The sequence below is a fragment of the Ranitomeya variabilis genome, unplaced genomic scaffold, assembly GCF_051348905.1.
Source record: "Ranitomeya variabilis isolate aRanVar5 unplaced genomic scaffold, aRanVar5.hap1 Scaffold_552, whole genome shotgun sequence".
NCBI lineage: Eukaryota > Metazoa > Chordata > Amphibia > Anura > Dendrobatidae > Ranitomeya > Ranitomeya variabilis.
Genome location: NW_027508188.1, coordinates 55,140 through 69,163, shown reverse-complemented (window position 1 = coordinate 69,163; position 14,024 = coordinate 55,140). Strand labels below are relative to the sequence as shown.

General features: G+C 48.0%; 40 pseudogenes; all 40 read left to right on the top strand.

Annotated features, from left to right (window-relative positions):
• Positions 1-156: 156 nt before the first annotated feature.
• On the top strand, positions 157-330 carry LOC143790852 (U2 spliceosomal RNA; annotated as a pseudogene).
• Positions 331-506: 176 nt separating this feature from the next.
• LOC143790940 (U2 spliceosomal RNA) lies at positions 507-680 on the top strand (annotated as a pseudogene).
• A 176-nt stretch (positions 681-856) lies between these two features.
• On the top strand, positions 857-1,030 carry LOC143791104 (U2 spliceosomal RNA; annotated as a pseudogene).
• Positions 1,031-1,206: 176 nt separating this feature from the next.
• On the top strand, positions 1,207-1,418 carry LOC143790914 (U2 spliceosomal RNA; annotated as a pseudogene).
• A 138-nt stretch (positions 1,419-1,556) lies between these two features.
• LOC143790795 (U2 spliceosomal RNA) lies at positions 1,557-1,730 on the top strand (annotated as a pseudogene).
• Positions 1,731-1,906: 176 nt separating this feature from the next.
• Positions 1,907-2,080, top strand: LOC143790851 (U2 spliceosomal RNA; annotated as a pseudogene).
• A 176-nt stretch (positions 2,081-2,256) lies between these two features.
• On the top strand, positions 2,257-2,430 carry LOC143791248 (U2 spliceosomal RNA; annotated as a pseudogene).
• Positions 2,431-2,606: 176 nt separating this feature from the next.
• On the top strand, positions 2,607-2,781 carry LOC143790920 (U2 spliceosomal RNA; annotated as a pseudogene).
• Positions 2,782-2,956: 175 nt separating this feature from the next.
• On the top strand, positions 2,957-3,130 carry LOC143790956 (U2 spliceosomal RNA; annotated as a pseudogene).
• A 176-nt stretch (positions 3,131-3,306) lies between these two features.
• LOC143790850 (U2 spliceosomal RNA) lies at positions 3,307-3,480 on the top strand (annotated as a pseudogene).
• Positions 3,481-3,656: 176 nt separating this feature from the next.
• On the top strand, positions 3,657-3,830 carry LOC143791103 (U2 spliceosomal RNA; annotated as a pseudogene).
• Positions 3,831-4,006: 176 nt separating this feature from the next.
• Positions 4,007-4,177, top strand: LOC143791237 (U2 spliceosomal RNA; annotated as a pseudogene).
• Positions 4,178-4,353: 176 nt separating this feature from the next.
• LOC143790849 (U2 spliceosomal RNA) lies at positions 4,354-4,527 on the top strand (annotated as a pseudogene).
• A 176-nt stretch (positions 4,528-4,703) lies between these two features.
• Positions 4,704-4,915, top strand: LOC143790913 (U2 spliceosomal RNA; annotated as a pseudogene).
• A 138-nt stretch (positions 4,916-5,053) lies between these two features.
• Positions 5,054-5,227, top strand: LOC143791244 (U2 spliceosomal RNA; annotated as a pseudogene).
• A 175-nt stretch (positions 5,228-5,402) lies between these two features.
• On the top strand, positions 5,403-5,576 carry LOC143790848 (U2 spliceosomal RNA; annotated as a pseudogene).
• Positions 5,577-5,752: 176 nt separating this feature from the next.
• LOC143790813 (U2 spliceosomal RNA) lies at positions 5,753-5,926 on the top strand (annotated as a pseudogene).
• A 176-nt stretch (positions 5,927-6,102) lies between these two features.
• On the top strand, positions 6,103-6,314 carry LOC143790801 (U2 spliceosomal RNA; annotated as a pseudogene).
• A 137-nt stretch (positions 6,315-6,451) lies between these two features.
• Positions 6,452-6,625, top strand: LOC143790818 (U2 spliceosomal RNA; annotated as a pseudogene).
• A 176-nt stretch (positions 6,626-6,801) lies between these two features.
• LOC143790955 (U2 spliceosomal RNA) lies at positions 6,802-6,975 on the top strand (annotated as a pseudogene).
• A 176-nt stretch (positions 6,976-7,151) lies between these two features.
• LOC143790847 (U2 spliceosomal RNA) lies at positions 7,152-7,325 on the top strand (annotated as a pseudogene).
• A 176-nt stretch (positions 7,326-7,501) lies between these two features.
• Positions 7,502-7,675, top strand: LOC143791102 (U2 spliceosomal RNA; annotated as a pseudogene).
• Positions 7,676-7,851: 176 nt separating this feature from the next.
• LOC143791128 (U2 spliceosomal RNA) lies at positions 7,852-8,025 on the top strand (annotated as a pseudogene).
• A 175-nt stretch (positions 8,026-8,200) lies between these two features.
• LOC143790846 (U2 spliceosomal RNA) lies at positions 8,201-8,374 on the top strand (annotated as a pseudogene).
• A 176-nt stretch (positions 8,375-8,550) lies between these two features.
• Positions 8,551-8,724, top strand: LOC143791197 (U2 spliceosomal RNA; annotated as a pseudogene).
• Positions 8,725-8,899: 175 nt separating this feature from the next.
• Positions 8,900-9,073, top strand: LOC143790845 (U2 spliceosomal RNA; annotated as a pseudogene).
• A 176-nt stretch (positions 9,074-9,249) lies between these two features.
• LOC143790812 (U2 spliceosomal RNA) lies at positions 9,250-9,423 on the top strand (annotated as a pseudogene).
• Positions 9,424-9,599: 176 nt separating this feature from the next.
• On the top strand, positions 9,600-9,811 carry LOC143790800 (U2 spliceosomal RNA; annotated as a pseudogene).
• A 138-nt stretch (positions 9,812-9,949) lies between these two features.
• LOC143790816 (U2 spliceosomal RNA) lies at positions 9,950-10,123 on the top strand (annotated as a pseudogene).
• A 176-nt stretch (positions 10,124-10,299) lies between these two features.
• LOC143790954 (U2 spliceosomal RNA) lies at positions 10,300-10,473 on the top strand (annotated as a pseudogene).
• A 176-nt stretch (positions 10,474-10,649) lies between these two features.
• LOC143790844 (U2 spliceosomal RNA) lies at positions 10,650-10,823 on the top strand (annotated as a pseudogene).
• Positions 10,824-10,999: 176 nt separating this feature from the next.
• Positions 11,000-11,173, top strand: LOC143791101 (U2 spliceosomal RNA; annotated as a pseudogene).
• A 176-nt stretch (positions 11,174-11,349) lies between these two features.
• Positions 11,350-11,523, top strand: LOC143791152 (U2 spliceosomal RNA; annotated as a pseudogene).
• Positions 11,524-11,699: 176 nt separating this feature from the next.
• On the top strand, positions 11,700-11,873 carry LOC143791105 (U2 spliceosomal RNA; annotated as a pseudogene).
• Positions 11,874-12,049: 176 nt separating this feature from the next.
• Positions 12,050-12,223, top strand: LOC143790842 (U2 spliceosomal RNA; annotated as a pseudogene).
• A 176-nt stretch (positions 12,224-12,399) lies between these two features.
• LOC143790983 (U2 spliceosomal RNA) lies at positions 12,400-12,573 on the top strand (annotated as a pseudogene).
• A 176-nt stretch (positions 12,574-12,749) lies between these two features.
• Positions 12,750-12,901, top strand: LOC143791074 (U2 spliceosomal RNA; annotated as a pseudogene).
• Positions 12,902-13,099: 198 nt separating this feature from the next.
• Positions 13,100-13,273, top strand: LOC143791164 (U2 spliceosomal RNA; annotated as a pseudogene).
• Positions 13,274-13,449: 176 nt separating this feature from the next.
• LOC143791094 (U2 spliceosomal RNA) lies at positions 13,450-13,623 on the top strand (annotated as a pseudogene).
• A 176-nt stretch (positions 13,624-13,799) lies between these two features.
• On the top strand, positions 13,800-13,973 carry LOC143790840 (U2 spliceosomal RNA; annotated as a pseudogene).
• The last annotated feature ends 51 nt before the right edge of the window (positions 13,974-14,024 follow it).

The window sequence follows — 14,024 nt, the reverse complement described above, 5'->3', positions numbered from 1 at the left end:
CGCACAGCTTGAACACATGCACACCGCAGAACTGTCATCGACAGAGCATCCAGAGTTTCTGGAAATGTCTTCCCTGCGGCAATCTTTTGCTACGTCTCCACAGTTGGTGTCGGTTGTAGGCCTTGGTGCGGCCCAAGTGGCAAACCATTTCTGATCATCTCTTCTCGGCCAAATGGCTCAAGATCAAGCGTAGTGTCTGTTCTTATTAGTTTAATATCTGATACGTCCCCTATTTGGGGACCATATATTAAATGGATTTTTGGAACAGGGAGCTGGAAATGGAGCTTGCTTTGTCACACGGAACCTTCACGGGGATGGAGGGTGTGGTTATGCAGATTCAAAACGCGTTGCGCACAGCTTGAACACATGCACACCGCAGAACTGTCGTCGACAGAGCATCCAGAGTTTCTGGAAATGTCTTCCCTGCGGCAATCTTTTGCTACGTCTCCACAGTGGGTGTCGGTTGTAGGCCTTGGTGCGGCCCAAGTGGCAAACCATTTCTGATCATCTCTTCTCGGCCAAATGGCTCAAGATCAAGCGTAGTGTCTGTTCTTATTAGTTTAATATCTGATACGTCCCCTATTTGGGGACCATATATTAATTGGATTTTTGGAACAGGGAGCTGGAAATGGAGCTTGCTTTGTCACACGGAACCTTCACGGGGATGGAGGGTGTGGTTATGCAGATTCAAAACGCGTTGCGCACAGCTTGAACACATGCACACCGCAGAACTGTCGTCGACAGAGCATCCAGAGTTTCTGGAAATGTCTTCCCTGCGGCAATCTTTTGCTACGTCTCCACAGTGGGTGTCGGTTGTAGGCCTTGGTGCGGCCCAAGTGGCAAACCATTTCTGATCATCTCTTCTCGGCCAAATGGCTCAAGATCAAGCGTAGTGTCTGTTCTTATTAGTTTAATATCTGTTACGTCCCCTATTTGGGGACCATATATTAAATGGATTTTTGGAACAGGGAGCTGGAAATGGAGCTTGCTTTGTCACACGGAACCTTCACGGGGATGGAGGGTGTGGTTATGCAGATTCAAAACGCGTTGCGCACAGCTTGAACACATGCACACCGCAGAACTGTCATCGACAGAGCATCCAGAGTTTCTGGAAATGTCTTCCCTGCGGCAATCTTTTGCTACGTCTCCACAGTGGGTGTCGGTTGTAGACCTTGGTGCGGCCCAAGTGGCAAATCATTTCTGATCATCTCTTCTCGGCCAAATGGCTCAAGATCAAGCGTAGTGTCTGTTCTTATTAGTTTAATATCTGATACGTCCCCTATTTGGGGACCATATATTAAATGGATTTTTGGAACAGGGAGCTGGAAATGGAGCTTGCTTTGTCGCACGGAACCATCACGGGGGTGGAGGGTGTGGTTATGCAGATTCAAAACGCGTTTCGCACAGCTTGAACACATGCACACCGCAGAACTGTCATCGACAGATCATCCAGAGTTTTTGGAAATGTCTTCCCTGCGGCAATCTTTTGCTACGTCTCCACAGTGGGTGTCGGTTGTAGGCCTTGGTGCGGCCCAAGTGGCAAACCATTTCTGATCATCTCTTCTCGGCCAAATGGCTCAAGATCAAGTGTAGTGTCTGTTCTTATTAGTTTAATATCTGATACGTCCCCTATTTGGGGACCATATATTAAATGGATTTTTGGAACAGGGAGCTGGAAATGGAGCTTGCTTTGTCGCACGGAACCTTCACGGGGATGGAGGGTGTGGTTATGCAGATTCAAAACGCGTTGCGCACAGCTTGAACACATGCACACCGCAGAACTGTCATCGATAGAGCATCCAGAGTTTCTGGAAATGTCTTCCCTGCGGCAATCTTTTGCTACGTCTCCACAGTGGATGTCGGTTGTAGGCCTTGGTGCGGCCCAAGTGGCAAACCATTTCTGATCATCTCTTCTCGGCCAAATGGCTCAAGATCAAGCGTAGTGTCTGTTCTTATTAGTTTAATATCTGATACGTCCCCTATTTGGGGACCATATATTAAATGGATTTTTGGAACAGGGAGCTGGAAATGGAGCTTGCTTTGTCACACGGAACCTTCACGGGGATGGAGGGTGTGGTTATGCAGATTCAAAACGCGTTGCGCACAGCTTGAACACATGCACACCGCAGAACTGTCATCGACAGAGCATCCAGAGTTTCTGGAAATGTCTTCCCTGCGGCAATCTTTTGCTACGTCTCCACAGTGGGTGTCGGTTGTAGGCCTTGGTGCGGCCCAAGTGGCAAACCATTTCTGATCATCTCTTCTCGGCCAAATGGCTCAAGATCAAGCGTAGTGTCTGTTCTTATTAGTTTAATATCTGATACGTCCCCTATTTGGGGACCATATATTAAATGGATTTTTGGAACAGGGAGCTGGAAATGGAGCTTGCTTTGTCACACGGAACCTTCACGGGGGTGGAGGGTGTGGTTATGCAGATTCAAAACGCGTTGCGCACAGCTTGAACACATGCACACCGCAGAACTGTCATCGACAGAGCATCCAGAGTTTCTGGAAATGTCTTCCCTGCGGCAATCTTTTGCTACGTCTCCACAGTGGGTGTCGGTTGTAGGCCTTGGTGCGGCCCAAGTGGCAAATCATTTCTGATCATCTCTTCTCGGCCAAATGGCTCAAGATCAAGCGTAGTGTCTGTTCTTATTAGTTTAATATCTGATACGTCCCCTATTTGGGGACCATATATTAAATGGATTTTTGGAACAGGGAGCTGGAAATGGAGCTTGCTTTGTCGCACGGAACCATCACGGGGGTGGAGGGTGTGGTTATGCAGATTCAAAACGCGTTGCGCACAGCTTGAACACATGCACACCGCAGAACTGTCATCGACAGATCATCCAGAGTTTCTGGAAATGTCTTCCCTGCGGCAATCTTTTGCTACGTCTCCACAGTGGGTGTCGGTTGTAGGCCTTGGTGCGGCCCAAGTGGCAAACCATTTCTGATCAACTCTTCTCGGCCAAATGGCTCAAGATCAAGTGTAGTGTCTGTCCTTATTAGTTTAATATCTGATACGTCCCCTATTTGGGGACCATATATTAAATGGATTTTTGGAACAGGGAGCTGGAAATGGAGCTTGCTTTGTCGCACGGAACCTTCACGGGGATGGAGGGTGTGGTTATGCAGATTCAAAACGCGTTGCGCAGAGCTTGAACACATGCACACCGCAGAACTGTCATCGACAGAGCATCCAGAGTTTCTGGAAATGTCTTCCCTGCGGCAATCTTTTGCTACGTCTCCACAGTGGGTGTCGGTTGTAGGCCTTGGTGCGGCCCAAGTGGCAAACCATTTCTGATCATCTCTTCTCGGCCAAATGGCTCAAGATCAAGCGTAGTGTCTGTTCTTATTAGTTTAATATCTGATACGTCCCCTATTTGGGGACCATATATTAAATGGATTTTTGGAACAGGGAGCTGGAAATGGAGCTTGCTTTGTCACACGGAACCTTCACGGGGATGGAGGGTGTGGTTATGCAGATTCAAAACGCGTTGCGCACAGCTTGAACACATGCACACCGCAGAACTGTCATCGACAGAGCATCCAGAGTTTCTGGAAATGTCTTCCCTGCGGCAATCTTTTGCTACGTCTCCACAGTGGGTGTCGGTTGTAGGCCTTGGTGCGGCCCAAGTGTCAAACCATTTCTGATCATCTCTTCTCGGCCAAATGGCTCAAGATCAAGCGTAGTGTCTGTTCTTATTAGTTTAATATCTGTTACGTCCCCTATTTGGGGACCATATATTAAATGGATTTTTGGAACAGGGAGCTGGAAATGGAGCTTGCTTTGTCACACGGAACCTTCACGGGGATGGAGGGTGTGGTTATGCAGATTCAAAACGCGTTGCGCACAGCTTGAACACATGCACACCGCAGAACTGTCATCGACAGAGCATCCAGAGTTTCTGGAAATGTCTTCCCTGCGGCAATCTTTTGCTACGTCTTAACAGTGGGTGTCGGTTGTAGGCCTTGGTGCGGCCCAAGTGGCAAACCATTTCTGATCATCTCTTCTCGGCCAAATGGATCAAGATCAAGCGTAGTGTCTGTTATTAGTTTAATATCTGATACGTCCCGTATTTGGGGACCATATATTACATGGATTTTTGGAACAGGGAGCTGGAAATGGAGCTTGCTTTGTCACACGGAACCTTCACGGGGATGGAGGGTGTGGTTATGCAGATTCAAAACGCGTTGCGCACAGCTTGAACACATGCACACCGCAGAACTGTCATCGACAGAGCATCCAGAGTTTCTGGAAATGTCTTCCCTGCGGCAATCTTTTGCTACGTCTCCACAGTGGGTGTCGGTTGTAGGCCTTGGTGCGGCCCAAGTGGCAAACCATTTCTGATCATCTCTTCTCGGCCAAATGGCTCAAGATCAAGCGTAGTGTCTGTTCTTATTAGTTTAATATCTGATACGTCCCCTATTTGGGGACCATATATTAAATGGATTTTTGGAACAGGGAGCTGGAAATGGAGCTTGCTTTGTCACACGGAACCTTCACGGGGATGGAGGGTGTGGTTATGCAGATTCAAAACGCGTTGCGCACAGCTTGAACACATGCACACCGCAGAACTGTCATCGACAGAGCATCCAGAGTTTCTGGAAATGTCTTCCCTGCGGCAATCTTTTGCTACGTCTCCACAGTGGGTGTCGGTTGTAGACCTTGGTGCGGCCCAAGTGGCAAATCATTTCTGATCATCTCTTCTCGGCCAAATGGCTCAAGATCAAGCGTAGTGTCTGTTCTTATTAGTTTAATATCTGATACGTCCCCTATTTGGGGACCATATATTAAATGGATTTTTGGAACAGGGAGCTGGAAATGGAGCTTGCTTTGTCGCACGGAACCATCACGGGGGTGGAGGGTGTGGTTATGCAGATTCAAAACGCGTTTCGCACAGCTTGAACACATGCACACCGCAGAACTGTCATCGACAGATCATCCAGAGTTTTTGGAAATGTCTTCCCTGCGGCAATCTTTTGCTACGTCTCCACAGTGGGTGTCGGTTGTAGGCCTTGGTGCGGCCCAAGTGGCAAACCATTTCTGATCATCTCTTCTCGGCCAAATGGCTCAAGATCAAGTGTATTGTCTGTTCTTATTAGTTTAATATCTGATACGTCCCCTATTTGGGGACCATATATTAAATGGATTTTTGGAACAGGGAGCTGGAAATGGAGCTTGCTTTGTCGCACGGAACCTTCACGGGGATGGAGGGTGTGGTTATGCAGATTCAAAACGCGTTGCGCACAGCTTGAACACATGCACACCGCAGAACTGTCATCGATAGAGCATCCAGAGTTTCTGGAAATGTCTTCCCTGCGGCAATCTTTTGCTACGTCTCACAGTGGATGTCGGTTGTAGGCCTTGGTGCGGCCCAAGTGGCAAACCATTTCTGATCATCTCTTCTCGGCCAAATGGCTCAAGATCAAGCGTAGTGTCTGTTCTTATTAGTTTAATATCTGATACGTCCCCTATTTGGGGACCATATATTAAATGGATTTTTGGAACAGGGAGCTGGAAATGGAGCTTGCTTTGTCACACGGAACCTTCACGGGGATGGAGGGTGTGGTTATGCAGATTCAAAACGCGTTGCGCACAGCTTGAACACATGCACACCGCAGAACTGTCATCGACAGAGCATCCAGAGTTTCTGGAAATGTCTTCCCTGCGGCAATCTTTTGCTACGTCTCCACAGTGGGTGTCGGTTGTAGGCCTTGGTGCGGCCCAAGTGGCAAACCATTTCTGATCATCTCTTCTCGGCCAAATGGCTCAAGATCAAGCGTAGTGTCTGTTCTTATTAGTTTAATATCTGATACGTCCCCTATTTGGGGACCATATATTAAATGGATTTTTGGAACAGGGAGCTGGAAATGGAGCTTGCTTTGTCACACGGAACCTTCATGGGGATGGAGGGTGTGGTTATGCAGATTCAAAACGCGTTGCGCACAGCTTGAACACATGCACACCGCAGAACTGTCATCGACAGAGCATCCAGAGTTTCTGGAAATGTCTTCCCTGCGGCAATCTTTTGCTACGTCTCCACAGTGGGTGTCGGTTGTAGGCCTTGGTGCGGCCCAAGTGGCAAATCATTTCTGATCATCTCTTCTCGGCCAAATGGCTCAAGATCAAGCGTAGTGTCTGTTCTTATTAGTTTAATATCTGATACGTCCCCTATTTGGGGACCATATATTAAATGGATTTTTGGAACAGGGAGCTGGAAATGGAGCTTGCTTTGTCGCACGGAACCATCACGGGGGTGGAGGGTGTGGTTATGCAGATTCAAAACGCGTTTCACACAGCTTGAACACATGCACACCGCAGAACTGTCATCGACAGATCATCCAGAGTTTCTGGAAATGTCTTCCCTGCGGCAATCTTTTGCTACGTCTCACAGTGGATGTCGGTTGTAGGCCTTGGTGCGGCCCAAGTGGCAAACCATTTCTGATCATCTCTTCTTGGCCAAATGGCTCAAGATCAAGCGTAGTGTCTGTTCTTATTAGTTTAATATCTGATACGTCCCCTATTTGGGGACCATATATTAAATGGATTTTTGGAACAGGGAGCTGGAAATGGAGCTTGCTTTGTCACACGGAACCTTCATGGGGATGGAGGGTGTGGTTATGCAGATTCAAAACGCGTTGCGCACAGCTTGAACACATGCACACCGCAGAACTGTCATCGACAGAGCATCCAGAGTTTCTGGAAATGTCTTCCCTGCGGCAATCTTTTGCTACGTCTCCACAGTGGGTGTCGGTTGTAGGCCTTGGTGCGGCCCAAGTGGCAAACCATTTCTGATCAACTCTTCTCGGCCAAATGGCTCAAGATCAAGTGTAGTGTCTGTCCTTATTAGTTTAATATCTGATACGTCCCCTATTTGGGGACCATATATTAAATGGATTTTTGGAACAGGGAGCTGGAAATGGAGCTTGCTTTGTCGCACGGAACCTTCACGGGGATGGAGGGTGTGGTTATGCAGATTCAAAACGCGTTGCGCAGAGCTTGAACACATGCACACCGCAGAACTGTCATCGACAGAGCATCCAGAGTTTCTGGAAATGTCTTCCCTGCGGCAATCTTTTGCTACGTCTCCACAGTGGGTGTCGGTTGTAGGCCTTGGTGCGGCCCAAGTGGCAAACCATTTCTGATCATCTCTTCTCGGCCAAATGGCTCAAGATCAAGCGTAGTGTCTGTTCTTATTAGTTTAATATCTGATACGTCCCCTATTTGGGGACCATATATTAAATGGATTTTTGGAACAGGGAGCTGGAAATGGAGCTTGCTTTGTCACACGGAACCTTCACGGGGATGGAGGGTGTGGTTATGCAGATTCAAAACGCGTTGCGCACAGCTTGAACACATGCACACCGCAGAACTGTCATCGACAGAGCATCCAGAGTTTCTGGAAATGTCTTCCCTGCGGCAATCTTTTGCTACGTCTCCACAGTGGGTGTCGGTTGTAGGCCTTGGTGCGGCCCAAGTGTCAAACCATTTCTGATCATCTCTTCTCGGCCAAATGGCTCAAGATCAAGCGTAGTGTCTGTTCTTATTAGTTTAATATCTGTTACGTCCCCTATTTGGGGACCATATATTAAATGGATTTTTGGAACAGGGAGCTGGAAATGGAGCTTGCTTTGTCACACGGAACCTTCACGGGGATGGAGGGTGTGGTTATGCAGATTCAAAACGCGTTGCGCACAGCTTGAACACATGCACACCGCAGAACTGTCATCAACAGAGCATCCAGAGTTTCTGGAAATGTCTTCCCTGCGGCAATCTTTTGCTACGTCTTAACAGTGGGTGTCGGTTGTAGGCCTTGGTGCGGCCCAAGTGGCAAACCATTTCTGATCATCTCTTCTCGGCCAAATGGATCAAGATCAAGCGTAGTGTCTGTTCTTATTAGTTTAATATCTGATACGTCCCCTATTTGGGGACCATATATTAAATGGATTTTTGGAACAGGGAGCTGGAAATGGAGCTTGCTTTGTCGCACGGAACCTTCACGGGGATGGAGGGTGTGGTTATGCAGATTCAAAACGCGTTGCGCACAGCTTGAACACATGCACACCGCAGAACTGTCATCGATAGAGCATCCAGAGTTTCTGGAAATGTCTTCCCTGCGGCAATCTTTTGCTACGTCTCACAGTGGATGTCGGTTGTAGGCCTTGGTGCGGCCCAAGTGGCAAACCATTTCTGATCATCTCTTCTCGGCCAAATGGCTCAAGATCAAGCGTAGTGTCTGTTCTTATTAGTTTAATATCTGATACGTCCCCTATTTGGGGACCATATATTAAATGGATTTTTGGAACAGGGAGCTGGAAATGGAGCTTGCTTTGTCACACGGAACCTTCACGGGGATGGAGGGTGTGGTTATGCAGATTCAAAACGCGTTGCGCACAGCTTGAACACATGCACACCGCAGAACTGTCATCGACAGAGCATCCAGAGTTTCTGGAAATGTCTTCCCTGCGGCAATCTTTTGCTACGTCTCCACAGTGGGTGTCGGTTGTAGGCCTTGGTGCGGCCCAAGTGGCAAACCATTTCTGATCATCTCTTCTCGGCCAAATGGCTCAAGATCAAGCGTAGTGTCTGTTCTTATTAGTTTAATATCTGATACGTCCCCTATTTGGGGACCATATATTAAATGGATTTTTGGAACAGGGAGCTGGAAATGGAGCTTGCTTTGTCGCACGGAACCTTCACGGGGATGGAGGGTGTGGTTATGCAGATTCAAAACGCGTTGCGCACAGCTTGAACACATGCACACCGCAGAACTGTCATCGATAGAGCATCCAGAGTTTCTGGAAATGTCTTCCCTGCGGCAATCTTTTGCTACGTCTCACAGTGGATGTCGGTTGTAGGCCTTGGTGCGGCCCAAGTGGCAAACCATTTCTGATCATCTCTTCTCGGCCAAATGGCTCAAGATCAAGCGTAGTGTCTGTTCTTATTAGTTTAATATCTGATACGTCCCCTATTTGGGGACCATATATTAAATGGATTTTTGGAACAGGGAGCTGGAAATGGAGCTTGCTTTGTCACACGGAACCTTCACGGGGATGGAGGGTGTGGTTATGCAGATTCAAAACGCGTTGCGCACAGCTTGAACACATGCACACCGCAGAACTGTCATCGACAGAGCATCCAGAGTTTCTGGAAATGTCTTCCCTGCGGCAATCTTTTGCTACGTCTCCACAGTGGGTGTCGGTTGTAGGCCTTGGTGCGGCCCAAGTGGCAAACCATTTCTGATCATCTCTTCTCGGCCAAATGGCTCAAGATCAAGCGTAGTGTCTGTTCTTATTAGTTTAATATCTGATACGTCCCCTATTTGGGGACCATATATTAAATGGATTTTTGGAACAGGGAGCTGGAAATGGAGCTTGCTTTGTCACACGGAACCTTCATGGGGATGGAGGGTGTGGTTATGCAGATTCAAAACGCGTTGCGCACAGCTTGAACACATGCACACCGCAGAACTGTCATCGACAGAGCATCCAGAGTTTCTGGAAATGTCTTCCCTGCGGCAATCTTTTGCTACGTCTCCACAGTGGGTGTCGGTTGTAGGCCTTGGTGCGGCCCAAGTGGCAAATCATTTCTGATCATCTCTTCTCGGCCAAATGGCTCAAGATCAAGCGTAGTGTCTGTTCTTATTAGTTTAATATCTGATACGTCCCCTATTTGGGGACCATATATTAAATGGATTTTTGGAACAGGGAGCTGGAAATGGAGCTTGCTTTGTCGCACGGAACCATCACGGGGGTGGAGGGTGTGGTTATGCAGATTCAAAACGCGTTTCACACAGCTTGAACACATGCACACCGCAGAACTGTCATCGACAGATCATCCAGAGTTTCTGGAAATGTCTTCCCTGCGGCAATCTTTTGCTACGTCTCCACAGTGGGTGTCGGTTGTAGGCCTTGGTGCGGCCCAAGTGGCAAACCATTTCTGATCATCTCTTCTTGGCCAAATGGCTCAAGATCAAGCGTAGTGTCTGTTCTTATTAGTTTAATATCTGATACGTCCCCTATTTGGGGACCATATATTAAATGGATTTTTGGAACAGGGAGCTGGAAATGGAGCTTGCTTTGTCACACGGAACCTTCATGGGGATGGAGGGTGTGGTTATGCAGATTCAAAACGCGTTGCGCACAGCTTGAACACATGCACACCGCAGAACTGTCATCGACAGAGCATCCAGAGTTTCTGGAAATGTCTTCCCTGCGGCAATCTTTTGCTACGTCTCCACAGTGGGTGTCGGTTGTAGGCCTTGGTGCGGCCCAAGTGGCAAACCATTTCTGATCAACTCTTCTCGGCCAAATGGCTCAAGATCAAGTGTAGTGTCTGTCCTTATTAGTTTAATATCTGATACGTCCCCTATTTGGGGACCATATATTAAATGGATTTTTGGAACAGGGAGCTGGAAATGGAGCTTGCTTTGTCGCACGGAACCTTCACGGGGATGGAGGGTGTGGTTATGCAGATTCAAAACGCGTTGCGCAGAGCTTGAACACATGCACACCGCAGAACTGTCATCGACAGAGCATCCAGAGTTTCTGGAAATGTCTTCCCTGCGGCAATCTTTTGCTACGTCTCCACAGTGGGTGTCGGTTGTAGGCCTTGGTGCGGCCCAAGTGGCAAACCATTTCTGATCATCTCTTCTCGGCCAAATGGCTCAAGATCAAGCGTAGTGTCTGTTCTTATTAGTTTAATATCTGATACGTCCCCTATTTGGGGACCATATATTAAATGGATTTTTGGAACAGGGAGCTGGAAATGGAGCTTGCTTTGTCACACGGAACCTTCACGGGGATGGAGGGTGTGGTTATGCAGATTCAAAACGCGTTGCGCACAGCTTGAACACATGCACACCGCAGAACTGTCATCGACAGAGCATCCAGAGTTTCTGGAAATGTCTTCCCTGCGGCAATCTTTTGCTACGTCTCCACAGTGGGTGTCGGTTGTAGGCCTTGGTGCGGCCCAAGTGTCAAACCATTTCTGATCATCTCTTCTCGGCCAAATGGCTCAAGATCAAGCGTAGTGTCTGTTCTTATTAGTTTAATATCTGTTACGTCCCCTATTTGGGGACCATATATTAAATGGATTTTTGGAACAGGGAGCTGGAAATGGAGCTTGCTTTGTCACACGGAACCTTCACGGGGATGGAGGGTGTGGTTATGCAGATTCAAAACGCGTTGCGCACAGCTTGAACACATGCACACCGCAGAACTGTCATCAACAGAGCATCCAGAGTTTCTGGAAATGTCTTCCCTGCGGCAATCTTTTGCTACGTCTTAACAGTGGGTGTCGGTTGTAGGCCTTGGTGCGGCCCAAGTGGCAAACCATTTCTGATCATCTCTTCTCGGCCAAATGGATCAAGATCAAGCGTAGTGTCTGTTCTTATTAGTTTAATATCTGATACGTCCCCTATTTGGGGACCATATATTAAATGGATTTTTGGAACAGGGAGCTGGAAATGGAGCTTGCTTTGTCACACGGAACCTTCACGGGGATGGAGGGTGTGGTTATGCAGATTCAAAACGCGTTGCGCACAGCTTGAACACATGCACACCGCAGAACTGTCATCGACAGAGCATCCAGAGTTTCTGGAAATGTCTTCCCTGCGGCAATCTTTTGCTACGTCTCCACAGTGGGTGTCGGTTGTAGGCCTTGGTGCGGCCCAAGTGGCAAACCATTTCTGATCATCTCTTCTCGGCCAAATGGCTCAAGATCAAGCGTAGTGTCTGTTCTTATTAGTTTAATATCTGATACGTCCCCTATTTGGGGACCATATATTAAATGGATTTTTGGAACAGGGAGCTGGAAATGGAGCTTGCTTTGTCGCACGGAACCTTCACGGGGGTGGAGGGTGTGGTTATGCAGATTCAAAATGCGTTTCGCACAGCTTGAACACATGCACACCGCAGAACTGTCATCGACAGATCATCCAGAGTTTCTGGAAATGTCTTCCCTGCGGCAATCTTTTGCTACGTCTCCACAGTGGGTGTCGGTTGTAGGCCTTGGTGCGGCCCAAGTGGCAAACCATTTCTGATCATCTCTTCTCGGCCAAATGGCTCAAGATCAAGCGTAGTGTCTGTTCTTATTAGTTTAATATCTGATACGTCCCCTATTTGGGGACCATATATTAAATGGATTTTTGGAACAGGGAGCTGGAAATGGAGCTTGCTTTGTCACACGGAACCTTCACGGGGATGGAGGGTGTGGTTATGCAGATTCAAAACGCGTTGCGCACAGCTTGAACACATGCACACCGCAGAACTGTCATCAACAGAGCATCCAGAGTTTCTGGAAATGTCTTCCCTGCGGCAATCTTTTGCTACGTCTCCACAGTGGGTGTCGGTTGTAGGCCTTGGTGCGGCCCAAGTGGCAAACCATTTCTGATCAACTCTTCTCGGCCAAATGGCTCAAGATCAAGTGTAGTGTCTGTTCTTATTAGTTTAATATCTGATGCGTCCCCTATTTGGGGACCATATATTAAATGGATTTTTGGAACAGGGAGCTGGAAATGGAGCTTGCTTTGTCACACGGAACCTTCACGGGGATGGAGGGTGTGGTTAGGCAGATTCAAAATGCGTTGCGCACAGCTTGAACACATGCACACCGCAGAACTGTCGTCGACAGAGCATCCAGAGTTTCTGGAAATGTCTTCCCTGCGGCGATCTTTTGCTACATCTCCACAGTGGATGTCGGTTGTAGGCCTTGGTGCGGCCCAAGTGGCAAACCATTTCTGATCATCTCTTCTCGGCCAAATGGCTCAAGATCAAGCGTAGTGTCTGTTCTTATTAGTTTAATATCTGATACGTCCCCTATTTGGGGACCATATATTAAATGGATTTTTGGAACAGGGAGCTGGAAATGGAGCTTGATCTGTCACACGGAACCTTCACGGGGATGGAGGGTGTGGTTATGCAGATTCAAAACGCGTTGCGCACAGCTTGAACACATGCACACCGCAGAACTGTCGTCGACAGAGCATCCAGAGTTTCTGGAAATGTATTCCCTGCGGCAATCTTTTGCTACGTCTCCACAGTGGGTGTCGGTTGTAGGCCTTGGTGCGGCCCAAGTGGCAAACCATTTCTGATCATCTCTTCTCGGCCAAATGGCTCAAGATCAAGCGTAGTGCCTGTTCTTATTAATTTAATATCTGATACGTCCCCTATTTGGGGACCATATATTAAATGGATTTTTGGAACAGGGAGCTGGAAATGGAGCTTGCTTTGTCACACGGAACCTTCATGGGGATGGAGGGTGTGGTTATGCAGATTCAAAACGCGTTGCGCACAGCTTGAACACATGCACACCGCAGAACTGTCATCGATAGAGCATCCAGAGTTTCTGGAAATGTCTTCCCTGCGGCAATCTTTTGCTACATCTCCACAGTGGGTGTCGGTTGTAGGTCTTGGTGCGGCCCAAGTGGCAAACCATTTCTGATCATCTCTTCTCGGCCAAATGGCTCAAGATCAAGCGTAGTGTCTGTTCTTATTAGTTTAATATCTGATACGTCCCCTATTTGGGGACCATATATTAAATGGATTTTTGGAACAGGGAGCTGGAAATGGAGCTTGCTTTGTCGCACGGAACCTTCACGGGGGTGGAGGGTGTGGTTATGCAGATTCAAAATGCGTTTCGCACAGCTTGAACACATGCACACCGCAGAACTGTCATCGACAGATCATCCAGAGTTTCTGGAAATGTCTTCCCTGCGGCAATCTTTTGCTACGTCTCCACAGTGGGTGTCGGTTGTAGGCCTTGGTGCGGCCCAAGTGGCAAACCATTTCTGATCATCTCTTCTCGGCCAAATGGCTCAAGATCAAGCGTAGTGTCTGTTCTTATTAGTTTAATATCTGATACGTCCCCTATTTGGGGACCATATATTAAATGGATTTTTGGAACAGGGAGCTGGAAATGGAGCTTGCTTTGTCACACGGAACCTTCACGGGGATGGAGGGTGTGGTTATGCAGATTCAAAACGCGTTGCGCACAGCTTGAACACATGCACACCGCAGAA